This window comes from Macaca thibetana, chromosome 2 (genome assembly GCF_024542745.1).
Source record: "Macaca thibetana thibetana isolate TM-01 chromosome 2, ASM2454274v1, whole genome shotgun sequence".
Taxonomy (NCBI): domain Eukaryota; kingdom Metazoa; phylum Chordata; class Mammalia; order Primates; family Cercopithecidae; genus Macaca; species Macaca thibetana.
In genome coordinates this window covers 72141470-72160481 of record NC_065579.1, presented here as the reverse complement: position 1 = coordinate 72160481, position 19012 = coordinate 72141470, and the positions used below count along the sequence as shown (strand labels likewise).

Genomic DNA, 19012 nt, shown 5'->3' with positions numbered 1-19012 from the left:
GAGTACACAGGATTTTATAGACAGGCTTGAGGAGGCAGTGTCAGATTTACATAAGGTCCAAAGATTGTTTGGACCAGGTTTGATGTTTACATAGCATGCAAGGAAGCTGGCCACTCTACCCTAATCTTTTATTATGCAAATGAAATCTCTACTTGGCCAGCTGTCATGTTGCCTGCTCCTTACTGTGCACGTGGTTGACAAGGAAAGGGGATGATGGAGCCGCCATGTTGGACATGCCTAGTCCCAGGTAGCCTTTCCTATTGGCACATCTGCCAGCATTCAAGCAAGCTTCTACTTTGCTTGCTTATGTCTGCAGATTTATTTTACAGACTGCTTTTTGTTATAAAACAAATGATTTGGGGGCTGCTTTTTATTAGAAGAAAAACCTTACTGAGGACTTCCTTACCTTCACTATCTGCCTAAATAATTTCTTAACTCCTATATCATTAAAATTATTCTATTCTGTGATCCGGGCATAAGTGCACCTGTGCAACAGTGTACAGGGATACTACTTGAACATTGCAACTGTCCTTGAAGTTCCACCCAGCCATGAGACCCAGAATTTTCTCTAGCGATATTTGACTAAAGTAGGGAATTGCCGACTAGTTCTCCAAACCTCAGCGAAGATAAGAACAGACTTCAATTTTTAGCCAGCCCAAGAAACTCCAAGCAGCTGCCGAGGCAGACTTAACCTGTCATCTTATCAACCTCACTGTAAAAAGCAGGATTTTACACCATGAAATCTCTAAAATTATTTTTTATTATATTTCATATTATTTACTTTCCAGAAAGAAAGAAAATAAGAATATTTCCTGAACCAAATTTTGAGAAACATTAATCAACAATGTTTTATTTATAAATTTCTTCATATAAAATGTTATAAAATCTATATATAGTTATATATGTATACTTAGTAACACCCTTAATAAATTGACTTCATTAAAAAGAGAAAGCTCACATTAAGTCAGGATATTCCTAGAAAAGTTGGGTTATGTCCTCAGTTACTTAAAAATAAATAATAATAACAATGCTTGGGAATAAGTGGTTCCAAATTATAAATCAGGTGATAGATCCTCCTAAATAATTCTAAATTACTTTTCTCTAGCTTCAGAAAAAGAATAACAACCTATATATAAAGATAAATCCCCAAATTGTCTAATGCCTCATTAGCCTGAAAAGGAATGTTTTGACTCCCTTATATTTAAAATAGCAAACTATAATTAGCATGAACTGAGCAACAATTTTTAAAAAAAGACATTGTAGGCTTAATCATAGAGGATATCATCACTATAACAAGCAGGAATGAGCCATGCATAAAGCATAATTTGAAAAGTCCAGGTCCTACTTGGCATATGGACATATCATATAAGCCAGTGCTTGAAAAATAACAGTTGCAATAACAGCCTGGGAGTAATATCCAAAAAAGGAAACAGATATATCAAAGTGAAAAAACAGATCCTGTAATTATTACTTTACTTGGTTAGGCAAGGTAGCTCATTGCTTTTTGAGTAAAGTAAGTAATTCTTCCAAGAAGACTATAGGGAAAACTGTCCCTTACTGAATTTTACCCAGGAGCCCAGGAAGTTAGTTTATCTCATTTTGTCCCCCTTGTCTAATGAAGGATTAGATAATCATTAGGGATAAAACAGGACAGCCAATGGAAGGAGAGAGACAGATAATTTCAAATAGGATATGTTTCTTACTTTAACCTACCTCTGGCCTAATAGTCTTTGGAAACTTAAAATAATTTTAGAGAAATCATAATGAACGAATACATTTAGGAGTTAGACATGTGATTTGGTATAATAAAAATGAACAAGAATATATTATTAATGTTCATTTCAGTTCTGTAATTCCAAGTCCTAATACTTGATCCAAAATGGCTTTTATGACTTAAATTATATACTAGAAACTAAGAATGTTGCCAAATTTAATGCCAATCTGGTGTTACATGTTTAAGCTATATAACAAAGAATGAATATTAACTAATATCCCACTAATATGTTTAGTAGATAAGGATGAGTAGTAGCAAGCATGTGAAGTCTTTTTGTGTATATTTTTTAAAAAATTACTGTGAATGCTAGTGGTCTAGTTACCATAGCCTGGGTTTCTTTCACCATAGCTAATAATAAAACATTCTTGCATGTTTTAAATTTAACAAGTTTATATTTTATCCAATTTTTCTCTTTGAATATTTTTACTGGATGTAAAATAATGTTAAAATTTGAGGAAGCACAACAGTGCTATTTTGAAAATATTTTGTTTTTATTATAAATGTATTCCATGTTCAAGGTAAGAAAAAAGCATAAACAGTGCAGATAAAAAACAATTGAAAATAAAAAAGTCTCTCCCTTTTAATGACCCTCTCATATTTTCCCAGACCCAGAGGTTATAATACTATTAATAACTTCCTATGAATTTATCCAGGTATCTTAAAATACCAGTTCTAACACACACATATATGCAAGGTTTAATATAGTGTAGACAATTTTTCATCTGTACATAAGTAACTATTTTATTATTTTTGATCATTAGCTTATGTTTAAATTTGTTAACATTTTTTATTAAGGCATGAAAATCTAGGTAAGTAAATAGCTTTGTAAATAGGTCTGGGACACAACGGATATCCTCCCTGATAAGCCGATGGAAAAAAGACAATGACGTATCTAAGAAAATCACAGGTGATGATTTTGCTAATTGTCTTTTCTGTGAACATTACGTAGGCCAGAGGCTCTGGCTTTTCTATTTTATAGAATATAGTCATTTGAGGAAACACTATTAAGCAAGGTGTCATTCGTAAAACATTTGTGTTTTAACAAGACGAGGGGTATTTTTATTTTTATCAACTTCTCTCATACAGAATCACTTGGAAACATTGGCATTTTCAATGAACTTCATATTTGAGGAAATGAATACAAGCCCATACTTTGAAAATAGAACAAAATGCAATTTTATTTGTTAAATTACTCAAAATAGCAATCTAACTGGATTTTTGAGTAATTGAGCTTCCTTTCTCTTCAGCTACTAGTCTTTTAATATTAAACAGCCCGGCTAACATTTTGCAGATAATCATGCCTAAAGTAGTGCTTAAAATTGGGCTGTTAATGAGAGTGCTGGCAGATCTGAGGTTCTTGCAAAATCTATTATAGATTGTTTTAAAACTTTATTAAGGGTATATCAGATGGGTCCATAAAATACAGGGATGTTTCAATACAGAATGTGACTTTTATTAGTCCTCTCATGAAAAACGGCATCAGTTTGATTCGAGATGGCAATAAAAAATATATAGCCTGTTCTAGGGAGCTCCATTTACCCAGATCTTGAGATTTGTGATTAGTAGGCAAAGAATTTGTATCACATAGCAGGTAACGTAATGGACAAAGTAAGATTTACCATGCCAAAACTTTCCATAGAAAGTCAAATCCATACAACCTGGCTGATGTGGCATTCCTCCTGGTATTTCCTTTAAGTGCATTCAAGGATTACATATGTGCATTTTTAATGCTCAGTATTAGGAATGAGATGATCCATTTATATACAATAGTTATAGTAGGTTATAGTTACATAATTATAAATATATTATATTTATAGATAATAGTTATAATAGGTTAATAGTTATGTCTGCTCAAAACTACCAGAAAATGTTTGCAAGTTCCACATCTTCTTTAAGACATCTTAAGAAAAAAAAGAAGTTAATGACATTATAATTTAGAACATGTTCAATTTTCTTAACTTTCTGGGTTTCTTTTTTAACAAAATAATTGCAATATCCTGTATGTTATGACAAAGATTCCTATGATTTTAGGTTTATAAGCCAGGCATATGCTTCTGTCTTTTATAACACTTACCCCCCCATCCCATTCCCACCTAAAAATACATTCCTTTTTCAAAAACAATTATTGTTTTGTTTTGTTTTAGGAACTGTTGTTTATTTTTCATCAACCTTATTTCCATCTTGTTTAAAAGTCTGTAGAAAAACACCTTAAAATACTCAGTGGCAAAAAAACATAATAGAGGAGCAAGATGGCCGAATTGGAACAGCTCCAGCCTCCAGCTCCCAGCACCAGCAACACAGAAGACGGGTGATTTCTGCATTTTCAACTGAGGTACTGGGTTCATCTCACTGGGGAGTGCCAGATAGTTAGTGCTGGTCAGCTGGTGCAGCCCGACCAGGGAGAGCTGAAGCAGGGCAAGGCATCACCTCACCTGGGAAGCGCAAGGGGGAAGGGAATTCCTTTTCCTAGCCAAGGGAAACTGAGACAAAACCTGGAAAATCAGGTAACTCCCACCCTAATACTGCGCTTTACCAAGGGTCTTAGCAAATGGCACACCAGGAGATTATATCCCACACCTGGCCCGGAGGGTCCCACGCCCACGGAGGGGCATTGCTAGCACAGCAGTCTGCGATCTAACTGCAAGGCGGCAGCCAGGCTGGGGGAGGGGCACCCGCCATTGTTGAGACTTAAGTAGATAAACAAAGCCTCCCGAAGCTCAAACTGGGTGGAGCCCACCGCAGCTCAAGGAGGCCTGCCTCTCTCTGTAGACTCCCCTCCGGGTGGAGTCTGACAGCTGTCTCACAGCTTTGAAGATCTTAAAGCAAGTCCTAAGAGACTTACAAAGAGACTTAGACTCCCATACAATAATAATGGAAGACTTCAACACCCCACTGTCAACATTAGACAGATCAACAAGACAGAAAGTTAACAAGGATATCCAGGAATTGAACTCAACTCTTCACCAAGTGGACCTAATAGACATCTACAGAACTCTCCACCCCAAATCAACAGAATATACATTCTTCTCAGCACCACATCGCACCTATTCCAAAATTGACCACATAGTTGGAAGTAAAGCACTCGTCACCAAATGTAAAAGAACAGAAATTATAACAAACTGTCTCTCAGACCACAGCGCAATCAAACTAGAACTCAGGACTAAGAAAATCAATCAAAACCACTCAACTACATGGAAACTGAACAACCTACTCCAGAATGACTACTGGGTACATAACAAAAAGAAGGCAGAAATAAAGATGTTCTTTGAAACCAATGAGAACAAAGATACAACATACCAGAATCTCTGGGACACATTTAAAGCAGTGTGTAGAGGGAAATTTATAGCACTAAATGCCCACAAGAGAAAGCTGGAAAGATCTAAAATTGACACCCTGACATCACAATTAAAAGAACTAGAGAAGCAAGAACAAACACATTCAAAAGCTAGCAGAAGGCAAGAAATAACTAAGATCAGAGCAGAACTGAAGGAGATAGAGACATAAAAAACCCTCCAAAAAATCAATGAATCCAGGAGCTGGTTTTTTGAAAAGATTAACAAAATTGAAAGACCGCTAGCAAGACTAATAAAGAAGAAAAGAGAGAAGAATCAAATAGACGGAATAAAAAATGATAAAGGGGATATCACCATCGACCCCACAGAAATACAAACTACCATCAGAGAATACTATAAACACCTCTACGTAAATAAACTGGAAAACCTACAAGAAATGTACAATTTCCTGGAAACTTACACTCTCCCAAGACTGAACCAGGAAGAAGTTGAATCCCTGAATAGACCAATAGCAGGCTCTGAAATTGAGGCAATAATTAATAGCCTACCAACCAAAAATAGTCCAGGACCGGATGGATTCACAGTCGAATTCTACCGGAGGTACAAGGAGGAGCTGGCACCATTCCTTCTGAAACTATTCCAATCAATAGAAAAAGAGGGAATCCTCCCGAACTCATTTTATGAGGCCAACATCATCCTGATACCAAAGCCTGGCAGAGACACAACAAAAAAAGAGAATTTTAGACCAATATCCCTGATGAACATTGATGCAAAAATCCTAAATAAAATACTGGCAAACCGAATCCAGCAGCACATCAAAAAGGTGATCCATCATGATCAAGTGGGCTTCATCCTGGGATGCAAGGCTGGTTCAACATCCACAAATCAATAAACGTAATCCAGCATATAAACAGAACCAAAGACAAAAACATCTATTATCTCAATAGATGCAGAAAAGGCCTTTGACAAAATGCAACAGCCCTTAATGCTAAAAACTCTCAATAAATTCGGTATTGATGGAACGTATCTCAAAATCATAAGAGCTATTTATGACAAACCCACAGCCAATATCATACTGAATGGGCAAAAACTGGAAGCATTTCCTTCGAAAACTGGCACAAGACAGGGATGCCCTCTCTCACCACTCCTATTCAACATAGTGTTGGAAGTTCTGGCTAGGGCAATCAGGCAAGAGAAAGAAATCAAGTGTATTCAGTTAGGGAAAGAAGAAGTCAAATTGTCCCTGTTTGCAGATGACATGATTGTATATTTAGAAAACCCCATCATCTCAGCCCAAAATCTCCTTAAGCTGAGAAGCAGCTTCAGCAAAGTCTCAGGATACAAAATTAATGTGCAAAAATCACAAGCATTCTTATACACCAGTAACAGACAAACAGAGAGCCAAATCATCAATGAACTTCCATTCACAATTGCTTCAAAGAGAATAAAATACCTAAGAATCCAACTTACAAGGGATGTAAAGGACCTCTTCAAGGAGAACTACAAACCACTGCTCAGTGAAATAAAAGAGGACACAAACAAATGGAAGAAAATTCCATGCTCATGGATAGGAAGAATCTATATCGTGAAAGTGGCCATACTGTCCAAGGTAATTTATAGATTCAATGCCATTCCCATCAACCTACCAATGACTTTCTTCACAGAATTGGAAAAAACTGCTTTAAAGTCATATGGAACCAAAACAGAGCCCGCATCTCCAAGACAATCCTAAGTCAAAAGAACAAAGCTGGAGGCATCACGCTACCTGACTTCAAACTATACTACAAGGCTGCAGTAACCAAAACAGCATGGTACTGTTACCAAAACAGAAATATAGACCAATGGAACAGAACAGAGCCTTCAGAAATTATACCACACATCTACAGCCACCTGATCTTTGACAAACCTGAGAGAAACAAGAAATGGGGAAAGGATTCCCTATTTAATAAATGGTGCTGGGAAAATTGGCTAGCCATAAGTAGAAAGCTGAAACGGGATCCTCTCCTTACTCCTTATACGAAAATTAATTCAAGATGGATTAGAGACTTAAATGTTAGGCCTAAAACCATAAAAACCCTAGAAGAAAACCTAGGTAATACCATTCAGGACATAGGCATGGGCAAGGATTTCATGTCTAAAACACCAAAAGCAACAGCAACAAAAGCCAAATTGACAAATGGGATCTCATTAAACTAAAGAGCTTCTGCACAGCAAAAGAAACTACCATCAGAGTGAACAGGCAACCTACAGAATGGGAGAAAATTTTTGCAATCTACTCATTAGACAAAGGGCTAATATCTAGAACCTACAAAAAACTCAAACAAATTTATGAGAGAAAAACAAACAACCCCATCAAAAAGTGGGCAAAGGATATGAACAGACATTTCGCAAAAGAAGACATTCATACAGCCAAAAGATACATGAAAAAATGCTCATCATCACTGGCCATCAGAGAAATGCAAATCATAACCACAATGAGATACCATCTCACACCAGTTAGAATGGCAATCATTAAAAAGTCAGGAAACAACAGGTGCTGGAGAGGATGTGGAGAAATAGGAACACCTTTACACTGTTGGTGAGATTGTAAACTGGTTCAACCATTGTGGAAAACAGTGTGGCAATTCCTCAAGGATCTAGAAGTAGAAATGCCATATGACCCAGCCATCCCATTACTGGGTATATACCCAAAGGATTCTAAATCATGCTGCTATAAAGACACATGCACACATATGTTTATTGCGGCACTATTCACAATAGCAAAGTCTTGGAATCAACCCAAATGTCCATCAGTGACAGACTGGATTAAGAAAATGTGGCACATATACACCATGGAATACTATGCAGCCATCAAAAAGGATGAATTTGTGTCCTTTGTAGGGACATGGATGCAGCTGGAAACCATCATTCTTAGCAAACTATCACAAGAACAGAAAACCAAACACCGCATGTTCTCACTCACAGGTGGGAACTGAACAATGAGATCACTTGGACTCGGGAAGGGGAACATCATACACTGGGGCCTATCATGGGGAGGTAGGAGGGGGGAGGGATTGCATTGGGAGTTATACCTGATGTAAATGACGAGTTGATGGGTGCAGCACACCAACATGGCACAAGTATACATTTGTAGCAAACCTGCGCGTTGTGCACATGTGCCCTAGAACTTAAAGTATAATTAAAAAAAAAAAATACAACTTTGGTTAAAAAAAAAAAAAAAAAAAAAAAAAAAGATACTCAGTGGTTGTTTCTGCTCATTCAGTGTCCGGAGCAGTGGCAGCTGCAGACCAGTTCTCCGTGGTAGGCTGTGTTATGGTCTTTGGTAGGGAACTGCTGAATAGGCACAGAAGGCATCTGCATGCCTTCAAACCAGAGTGCAACCGCAGGTTAAGGAGCAGTAAACTCAGCAGCTGGAGGAGTCCTTTCACCCTGAAATTCCTCCTTGGTTACAGCTTTCTGAGAAACAGACTGCCCTTCCTTTTTAGTGTCTTTGCAACAGTAGAAATCAGACATGACCTCCCATGGATGTTCACAGGAGATGGTGCCACACATGCACAGAACTTCCAGGCCAGCACCCACCACATTAGACCCATTCAATGAGTTCCCTAGTTGTTGCATGGATGGCAATGTCCAAACAATGCAGAGGAGAATCTGTGTTACACAGAGCAATGGTAGGTATGCTAATGTAACATGCCTCTGTGAGGGGCTGGTGGTCAGTCCTGGGATCAGTAACTACCAGAAGACATGGTTCCCAGAAGGCTGCCTGGATCTGGATAGTAAAGGTTCCAGGAATAGAGCCACCAGCAATAGGAGTGGCTCCATTGGCAGCAGCAAACTTCGCCAAAGCCCACTGGCCAGTATTCCCTGAGGACATGACACTGACATCTGTTGTTAATGGCAACAATGGCACAAGTTGCCAGCAGAAGCTTCTCCCAGGTCTTCTTCAGATTTATGGTATAGATGCCATCACTTTTCTTTTTGGAAAGGTACTGTTGCATTTGAAAGTCAGGTTGGTGCCATCTAAGTGAGTTTCTGCTGCAAGGAATTTGAGGACATCCTCCATTTGCAGGATGTTTAGGGCTCTGGACATTGTGAAAGGTTCCCTTTAATTACAGTGGGAATCCAGAACAATACAGTATGGGCCTCTCTCTGGGTAGCAAGGAAAGCTACTATTATCTTCTGAAGCAGAATATCATAGCTGTTTTAGGTCTATTTTAAAGAATGCATAAACTTAAACTTGGGAACTCAGGCATTAGAGATTAATTATGCTTGCTGGCCACAGTGGCTCACGCCTGTAATCCTAGCACTTCAGGAGGCAGAGGTGGGTGGATTGCTTGAACTTAGGAATCTGGACCAGACTGAGCTACATGTGAAAACCCCACCTCTACCCAAGATACAAACAATTAGCTGGGTGTACTGGTGGGCAGCTGTGGTCCCAACTACTCTGGAGGCAGAGGTGAAAGGATCCCGAGAGAGAGAAAGAGAGAGAGAGAGAGAGAGAGAAAGAGAGAGAGAAGAAATTAATCATGTTTTCCAAGAGTCTCCTGAGAGAATATTTCAATCATGTCTACAGACTAATTTTTAAATTAAAATTTAATATAAAATTTGTATTGTGCTGAATTCTGAGAATACTTCCTTAATATTTCAGAAGTGAAATACTTCATTAAAACCTTACCGAACCCTATCTCTTCCAATGGCTTTACTCTGATCTATCTTGTGCCCATTCATCCTTTCACATACCATTCAGTATAAATCTACTACATGCCAGGTCTTGTACAAGGCAGCAGTCAGGGCTACTACACAATTAAGGAATGATCCTCACCTTCAAGACATCTATACTCTGATGAGAAAGACAGACAATTTAACAGATAAATATAATACACCATCTGAAGTTCTAATAGTAACTTTGTTCAGAGAGTTCTGGGATCACAGAGAAATAAAAGGATTAAACGTTGACTATATACTAGAGAAAATGAAGTCCAGAAAAGTTCAGAGAGAAGATGGTTGTGAGCTAGTTATAGTCCCTCCATCCCTGTCTCCCCACCTCCAACCTGCCATTAAGCCTCTCTCCCATCATTCTATCCCTTCCCCTTTTAAATGATACCATGTGATTGTTAAGGAGCTTTCCCATAGTAAATTTCTCTACTGCGTGATCACATTTATTTTAAATAGGAGTTGGGGAATACTATGCTTCCTAATAGTTGAAGTTATAATCAGGTTATTAATTATTTCAGAAGGAGAAATTACATTTCTACCTACCCTAAACTTTAAGATCTGCCCTAATATCTTCTGCTTTTTCTGTAGTAAGATATATTTTGAAGATCACTCTTCTGATTAAGTGTTATTCCCTTGGCTAGGTTCCAGGTTCAACGGGATTTAGGAACACATTAACATACCATCAACCAATTATTTCATGGCATCAAAAAATTTCACATTTGCAAAGACCTTTGCTATTGACATATCCTTTTCACCAAGACACTCATTTTATTCTCAAAAAAATTCCATCTCACACCTGTAATCCCAGCACTTTGAGAGGCCGAGGCAGGCGGATCACAAGGTCAGGAGATCAAGACCATACTGGCTAACATGGTGAAACCCTGTCTCTACTAAAAATACAAAAATTTAGCTGGGCGTGGTGGCGGGAGCCTGCAGTCCCAGCAACTCGGGAAGCTGAGGCAGAAGAAAGGCGTGAACCCGGGAGGCGGAGCTTGCAGTGAGCAGAGATTGCGCCACTGCACTCCAGCCTGGGGGACACAGCGAGAATCCTTTTCAAAATAAAAGGAAAAAAAAAATCCCTAAGTTTGTTTGGGCATATGTTTTTATTCCCCTTTTAGAGATAAGAAAGCTAAGATTCTCCAAGTACAGTAGCAGAGACTGGACTAGACTCTGTGACTGTTTTCTTTCTCCTCATGATGTCTTTCATGCACATGCCCAAATTAAGTTAGTTCCAGGAGTGATCATTACAACAGAAGGAGGGTTTAAAAACTAGTCAGTAATTTTGAATATCTACAGGAAGTAATAGTCCTAGCACTCAAAGTATTAGAACTGCTTATTTTTTCTTAAACATATATCTTATATACATGCTAATATTTGACCTATGCTTATAATTATTTAGTGATCATAGCAAGTAAATTATTACTTTTGATTTTAATTGAAAAAAATCTTGTTGAATAGCAATATGATTTTTCAGCTCAATAAAGGCTGAAATATCTAGCCTCAGGCTTCTCTGTGTGTATATGTGTGTGTGGGTGTGTGTGGCAGGTTGGGGATGCTCTGAGATTACCAAATATAATAATAATTATAATAGTAATTATAGTTATAATGAATATTATAATAGTGAGTTAGAAAATTATTTTCTCCTAATAAATCAATGAGTGAAAAGAAAGTCTATGTGAATATGAACTATGTGTTAAGTTGTTAGACTACAGTGACAGCTGAAGAAGAATTTACATAACACTATTATCAAAAGCCATTTTCTTCCACAGAAAGTTGTGTAGAGGTCTACCAAGTCTCACCAAGAACAGCAGTTTCTAAAGATAAACTTTAGACAACAACCCAGAGCCCCAAATGATTAGGGAATATTTGATAAAGACCAGATAAAATGAAATAAATGATAATCTTTGCCATAAATCAAGAAAACTGGCAAAAAGAAGAACAGCCATGTAGAGAGGCCCTATACCTTAAAGAAACTATTGACAATAACTTTTTCATCTCTAATCTTCCACCCAAGGATTTATACTCAGGCAAGTCTGAGATGTCATCTGGGAAGTTCTGGCTAGCTGCCACTGAAGACTTCTCTCAGGACGAAATGACTATGATGAATTCTCTTCAATCTAAGGTGGGCCTTGTCACTTCATTTTATCTCCCTGCTGCAGACAAATATGTAAAATCAGAAAATGACCTAATGGTTTAGAGGTCTTAATGCTGCATTATCATCATTAGCCAAATAGAAATCAGAAAGTTATTTGTCAAGCATAGAAACTGCATTAGTCAGCTTTTGTTGTAATAACAACCCAAAGGCTAAGGGGCATACAACCACCAATATTTTTTCCTTGCTTAGAGGTCTCAGGTTGGCTGTCTCTCTACTCAGCTCTGTACATCATTCTAGCACCCAGATAAAAGAGTAGACTCTGTCTGGGACTTGTTTTCTTTATGGCAGAGGACAAAGATGGAAGAGTTCATGCTAACCTATGGACTCACATTTAAAACATCTGCTCAGAACTGGTGCTATATCACATTAATTGCTATGCGATTGACCCAACCAAGTCACAAGCCCAAGTCAACCAATGGATGGGAGAAATACCTTTGCCTTCAGGGGAGTACCCAAATCCACATGTATTTATAAGGGACAAAACACACATTTTTATATGTCTCTTATGGAGCAGAGGAAGCATAGCTGCGAACTGTGCTTATTATTGATTAATTGCCTTCTAGCTTCAAATTCATTATTTTTGCCCTTCACTGTGAAAGTGGATCTGGGCCCTTTAATTTCCCTTTGTCAGTAGGCACTATGTTAAAACTTGCCAGTAGAGGGCAATGGAAAGACATTGTAGAGTACGTCATCATCCTTCCTGGCTCCAGTGTGCTTTTCTAGACAGGTTCCTGATGTAGCTTCTCTTGTTCCTGACTCCCCTAACGCAGATGACTTCTCCAGTCTGGCTCTTGGAGCCTGTGTAGCCTTTTCAATGTCTGGCTCCCATAGTTCAGACATCTTCTCCAGCAACTGGTTTTCTCAATGTGTCCAACTTTCCCAGCACCTAGCCTTCGAAATGCAAGCCCTTTCTCCAGCATTATTCGCTGGCAGTGTGGTGGCTTCTAGGGTTTACAGCTAGGTTGCTACTTTGCGCGTAGCTTCTTCAATCCCATCTTCTACAACGCGGCAGTTTCTCTGGTGCCAGGCTCTTGCAGCACATGTAGTTTCTTTAACAGCTGACTTGTGCAGTCACCGGTGGCCAGCAGCATCCAATGACCAGCAACTTCCCCTGACTCTCCCCTTGGGCAAAAGATAACTTACCTTGAACAGTTTTCTCCCACACCCTAGACTGTAGATTGCTGGTAAGTTCCAGAAGCCAGAATTCCAAGTTCTGCTGGTGTGGCAACACAGTGACCTCTCTGCCATTCAGTTAACCGTGGTTGCACTCTTTCCAACTAGGTCTGGATCTCAGCCCTGGGGGAGTCTCTTCTTTGGGTGAAATGCAATCAGTTCACCCCTAGAAGGTAGTAGTTGAAATCCTGTATTTTTTAGCATTCTCTTTATTTCTTATAGGCCAATTCCCTATTACTCCAACCTCCTGTTATAGTTAATTATTTATATTAAACTTCCCATGTTCAAATTACTGTGCAGTTTCTTACTCTCCTGATTGGACCCAGACTGATACAGGAACTATAATATAAGCTATCACAGAGATCTAACAAATGGAATCAAAGAGATGAAACTTGCTGTTTAATGGGATAAATTAGCCTAACATATTCATTTGCACATAGGACAGGGATTCTCAAAGTCTGTTGGTTAAGGCTTCATCTTTCCTGGGCATTCTTGGATGGGTTTTTCTCTTTGTGCATCTCTGTATCTGACCACACTTGATTGCCAGGATTTTTCTTAAGCTCTATGAATAGCATCAGATTATAGTCAGGCTCTTTAAGCCTCTCTGAGAACAGAATTAATTCTCCTTATTTTTCTCGACTTGATTTTGTGTTGAATTTTAAAGGACATCTAATTTTCTTTCTTTCTCCAAATTCTTGAGCTTAGCCCACTGGCTCCCTCACTTAGGCCAGTATCACATACACATTAGAAAAGACCTATGAAGTACAACATTTTTAAAAGCACCAATCCCTTAAAACTATAATTGCTACCTCTCAGTTCTGATAAGCTTAATAATCTATAACTATGAACTTAATTATCAGAGTATGTGTGAAGTATATATAGAAACACAAGGATAAAATTTGTATAAGCACTTCTGTTAAATAAAAATATATCATACAAAATCATATAAATTTTTATAATTTAAAATTTATTTTCTGAGAACCAGCACAGCAAATGCAAACCATTTTATTGGGCAAAAAAGAACCTAACTTGCACTTTATTGTTCATTTATTTATTTATTTATTTTCGAGACGGAATTTCACTCTTGTTACCCAGGCTGGAGTGCAATTGTGTGATCTCGGCTCACTGCAACCTCTGCCTGCTGGTTCAAACGATTCTCCTGCCTCAGCCTCCAGAGTAGCTGGGATTACAGGCACCCACCACCATGCCCAGCTAACTTGTCTTTTTTTTTTTTTTTTTTTTGTATTTTTAGTAGAGATAAGGTTTCATCATGTTGGTCAGACTGGCCTCGAACTCCTGATCAGGTGATCCACCCACCTCGGCCTCCAAAGTGTTGGGATTATAGGTGTGAGTCACTGCACCCAGCCTGTAACTAGCACTTTAAATTAATATGTGAATATATTTTTTGTAGAAGTGTTGGAGACTGAAGCTATTCCTCTCAATCAAAAAACGAGGAAATCAAAGAATTATTTGAGAAAACACATGTTTTATTTTCTTGTCTAAAATCTGCTCTAAACTGACTGCTGATGTGGATAATTGATGACAATAAGCTCAACATGAAAATATTGAATACAAGGTAGGTGTCTAACACTGGGATACAACTGGGGAAATCTAAGAAATGTTTTTGAAAGAGACACAGAAACAAAGAAAGCCAAATGGAAAACAAGGTTACCTTAAAGCTGTGCCTAAAAAGCCAAGTAGAATCCACGGCTGCTGTAATGTGTGATAAAGTTTAATTGCTGCTTTTGCTTTGCTCTCTTCTAGCCTCTAATTTGATATAATCTCGTATCTTACTAGATACCATAGGTTCTCTGTGTTAGCTATAAGGTTCAGAAAAGTAGTTTTTATGTGGTCATTATAACCTCTAAAAATCTTTTCCTGGCCTCTTGCACAGAATTCCAGCTTTTTAATTACACTTAAAATTGTAGATTTATGCTTGTGAATTATGGCATTTACAACCTGAAAGAGACTTTGAAGATGTTCCATTCCTAATGTCTCATTTTATAGATGAGTAAGTTAAGGCCCAGAGAAGGGAAGAGATATATTCTGGGTTATAGAGATGGCGGTGAATCTGAAATCACTAAGGTTTCATAATGCCTACATTAGTGATCTTCATAGTGCCTAAAGTCATGTGGACAAAAAGAGTGAATCTGGTTTGATAACAGAGAGTACTACTTGTAAAAATGAAGACTTGAATAGCTTTAACTGAAGGAAAAAGGCTGGCCAGGGGGCTGTCTTCATGCTGTGTGTTATGCTGAGAATGTGTGGCTCCTCGAGATCCCTATTTTTACCTAATTTAGGAACTATTACCCATATATGGCATATTCATCCTGACAAAAACAGAAGCATCTAACTAACACTCGGAGATTCTGAGTATGTCTCTGTGTATCTTTTAAGCAAATTTTTTCTTTCTTTCTTTTTTTTTTTTTTTTTTGAGGCGGAGTCTCGCTCTGTTGCCCAGGCTGGAGTGCAGTGGCCGGATCTCAGCTCACTGCAAGCTCCGTCTCCCGGGTTTAGGCCATTCTCCTGCCTCAGCCTCCCGAGTAGCTGGGACTACAGGTGCCCGCCACCTCGCCCGGCTAGTTTTTTGTGTTTTTTTAGTAGAGACGGGGTTTCACCGTGTTAGCCAGGATGGTCTCGATCTCCTGACCTTGTGATCTGCCCGTCTTGGCCTCCCAAAGTGCTGGGATTACAGGCTTGAGCCACCGCGCCCGGCCTCTTTCTTTTTTTTTAAGCAAACATTCTTTTCTGTTTGCTTGCTTCCTTATTTGTATATAAAGAAACTTATTTTTAAAATAAGAGAAGTTGTTGCTCACTTCTCTTTGCAAACCATCTGGCAACTTCATTTTCCAATGACATCCAACAAAAGGGAAACAGTAAATACAGTAACAGGAGAAAAAGTAAAGACAGGTCATCTCATCAATGAAAGAACTTATTTACAACCAGATTTGAGCAGTGCTAAATATTATGCTCCAAAAGCATAATTAATAATAATATTGAGGGGAAGTTTCCATCTTTATACTTACTTCTCATAAATTTGAAATTGACATAACTTTTGATTTAATGGGAAATAGAAACAAGCATAAAAAGGAAGTGTAGGTTCATAATGAAGATAATAAGCAGGCTCTGCCAGATGGCACCATCAAAACTTATGGCAGGGCACACACAGAAATCAAGTACTAATTTTCAAATAAAAAGGCATGAATAAATATGTCTTCATCATTTTTATATAATCATTTTTCTATAATGTTAGAAAATTTCGTATAGATACATCTGGTTGGAATGTGGTATTTCTGTTTAGCGCTTTTAAAGAGGCACTTATTCTATCACACTGCATTTGCCATTTTTGCTATCGATAATTGATTTATTATTATTCATCATCTTACTTAAAGAGACTTTGATATGTCTCCTTTCCCTTGGGTCCATTGTGTCATCAGAATTAATTGATTCTTCCCTCTTTATACAACTTATGGATATTAACAGCTAGGCAATTTCACTGGACCATAAATGGTATCCCTGCCATTTCCATGTCTTTTTGTCTTTCTGAAACATCATGTGAATCATGCCCAGAACAACTTTCAGAAATCAAATTACCACCCTATCATTCCTCTACTCAGATATCCTCCATCAGAAACCACATTCCTATCCACTTACCTATGGGATTTACCTATTGAGTTGAAGCTATCCTCTGTCTAGCCCCAATAAGTCATCCACTAGTTCCCTGAATATCCTCTCTACCCTATCCAATAAATTTTCTATTTCCAGAATATACAATTAGGCAATTTCTCAAAATGCTCTCTACTAAATACGAAATCCTTGAGTTTTAAACATTTTACTTTTCAAAGATTTCCAAACACGTTTGAAAAACATGTTTGGAACCTGGAACCCTGTGTTAAACAAAGTGAAACGGTTCCCCTTTTGCCTGATTTGTTTTAAGAGAGCTTTAGCATGTAGTGCTCTCCATGATCAAATAATTTTATTTGATCATGGACTCTTTTTTATGAAGGCAATTGCTGGATACAGTGTGTTTATATGCATACACATATTAATATTTATGTATTAAAATCTTTCTATGTATCTAAATTAAAAGCTTCAGAACAATTAAAGGTATGGTTACCATATAATCCAGCAATTCAACTCTTAGGTATACACCCAAGAGAAATAAAACTTATCTACACACAAAACTTGCACGTGAATGTTTACAGTAGCATTAGCCATAATAGCCAAAAGGTGGAGACAACCCAAATGTCCATCAACTGACAAATGGATAAACAGAAAGTGGTTTGTCTATATAATGAAATATTATTTGTCCACAAAAAGGAATGAAGTACTGATACAACATGGATGAACCTTAAAAACATTATGCTAAGTGAAAGAAGCCAGTCACAAAACATTGCATATTATAAAATTCCATTTATATAAAAGTTCAAAATAGAGAACTCTATAGAGACAAAGAGTGAATTTGTGGTTGCTTAGGGCTATGGGAGTGATGGGAGTGGAGGGAAGTGATCCTAAAATGTATAGGGATTCTTTTTGACATGATAAAAATTTTCTAAAATCTACTGTAGTAATGATTGCATGTATTTGTGAATATATTGAAAATTTTGAATTTTACAATTTAAATGGATGCAATGTATGGGCTGTGAATTTTATCTCAACAAACTGGTTGCTTAAAATTTCAGAATTGCAGGCACCACATTTGTATCCCTTCTCTATGGCTGTATTATAATTAGCAAATGCTTAATAATTATCTGACACTTTGCAAGAATGAGCTGACAAAAGCCCTTTTACCCAGAATGGCCGCTGGATCAGCATCATTGCAGATCCCAGGAGCCTGCTAGAAATGCAGATTCTCAGGTTGATCCCACACCTGCTGAATCAGAATCTGCATTTTAACAAGATCTAAGGTGATTCATATGCACATTAAGGACTGAACTGTAGTATCTTCTAATTGTTGAGTACACTAAACTTTTACACAGTTATTTTGCTTTCTCATGTTTTAGAGTTTTTTTTTTTTTAATAGGGATTAAATCAATTCACTTATAATAAAGACAGCATCTAATGAATTATAATTAACCTAATTTTCCTAGCTGCAGTTTTAATTTGTTTTCCAAAGCTCAGTCAGGCCACCAAAATGTGATGATTACTTAAAATAAAATAAGTGATATAAAAGTAAATAGATCGAGTGATTTAAATACAGAAAAATAAAAATAAAATAAATATATTTAAAAATAAATATAAATATGTTATATAGTTATACAGAAAATTTAATTACAAAACATTTGAATGCAGAAAAATATAGATATAAATATATTTTAAAATAAATACAAAAATAAATAGATCAAAGATTTCAATATAGAAGCTTCCAGTTCACTTGTTCAAAGCTATACAACAGATGATTTTAAATCAACTTATTTTCTCACCAGTGAAAAGCAATTTATAAACAATTTTTTTCTTACTCTTGTCTACATTTTTTGATGGATTACCACAGGGGTCATCTTAGTTATGCTAAAAAATTATTAAATATACATGAAGCAGAGAAAAGACATTTTGTTTGCACATCTCATCTGGATGGTTTATGCTATTGCTGAGACTGCTATAAGATTTGAAGTGTCCCACTTCAGTAAGCTTGTCAGAACTAGAGAACTTGATAACTTAGAAACATGTGTTTGATACAGCATAAAGTATATAATGCATTCCTTTACATGATTATTCTTGTCTCTCCTCTCTCCTGCCCTTCTCCCAGACCTCTCATGCCCACACAGACAGAGAAACCTAGGGCATCTTAGTTCTGCTCTTCTCCCAACCCTGAAATGGGAGCCACTAGGACCCAGTGCCAGTCTGAGACCAAGCAAAGCTAACACCTGTTCCCTTCCTATGTGTGTTCCTAGCCAGCAATGA

The 19012-nt window shown here is 37.5% G+C and overlaps 1 protein-coding gene and 1 pseudogene across 1 annotated transcript in view; both read right to left on the bottom strand.

Moving 5' to 3' along the window:
- LOC126948943 (EGF-like and EMI domain-containing protein 1) overlaps positions 1-19012 on the bottom strand; it is a 491125-nt gene that overhangs the window by 45399 nt on the left and 426714 nt on the right. The gene's annotated exons all lie outside the window — the stretch shown is intronic.
- On the bottom strand, positions 6512-10830 carry LOC126948343 (40S ribosomal protein SA-like; annotated as a pseudogene).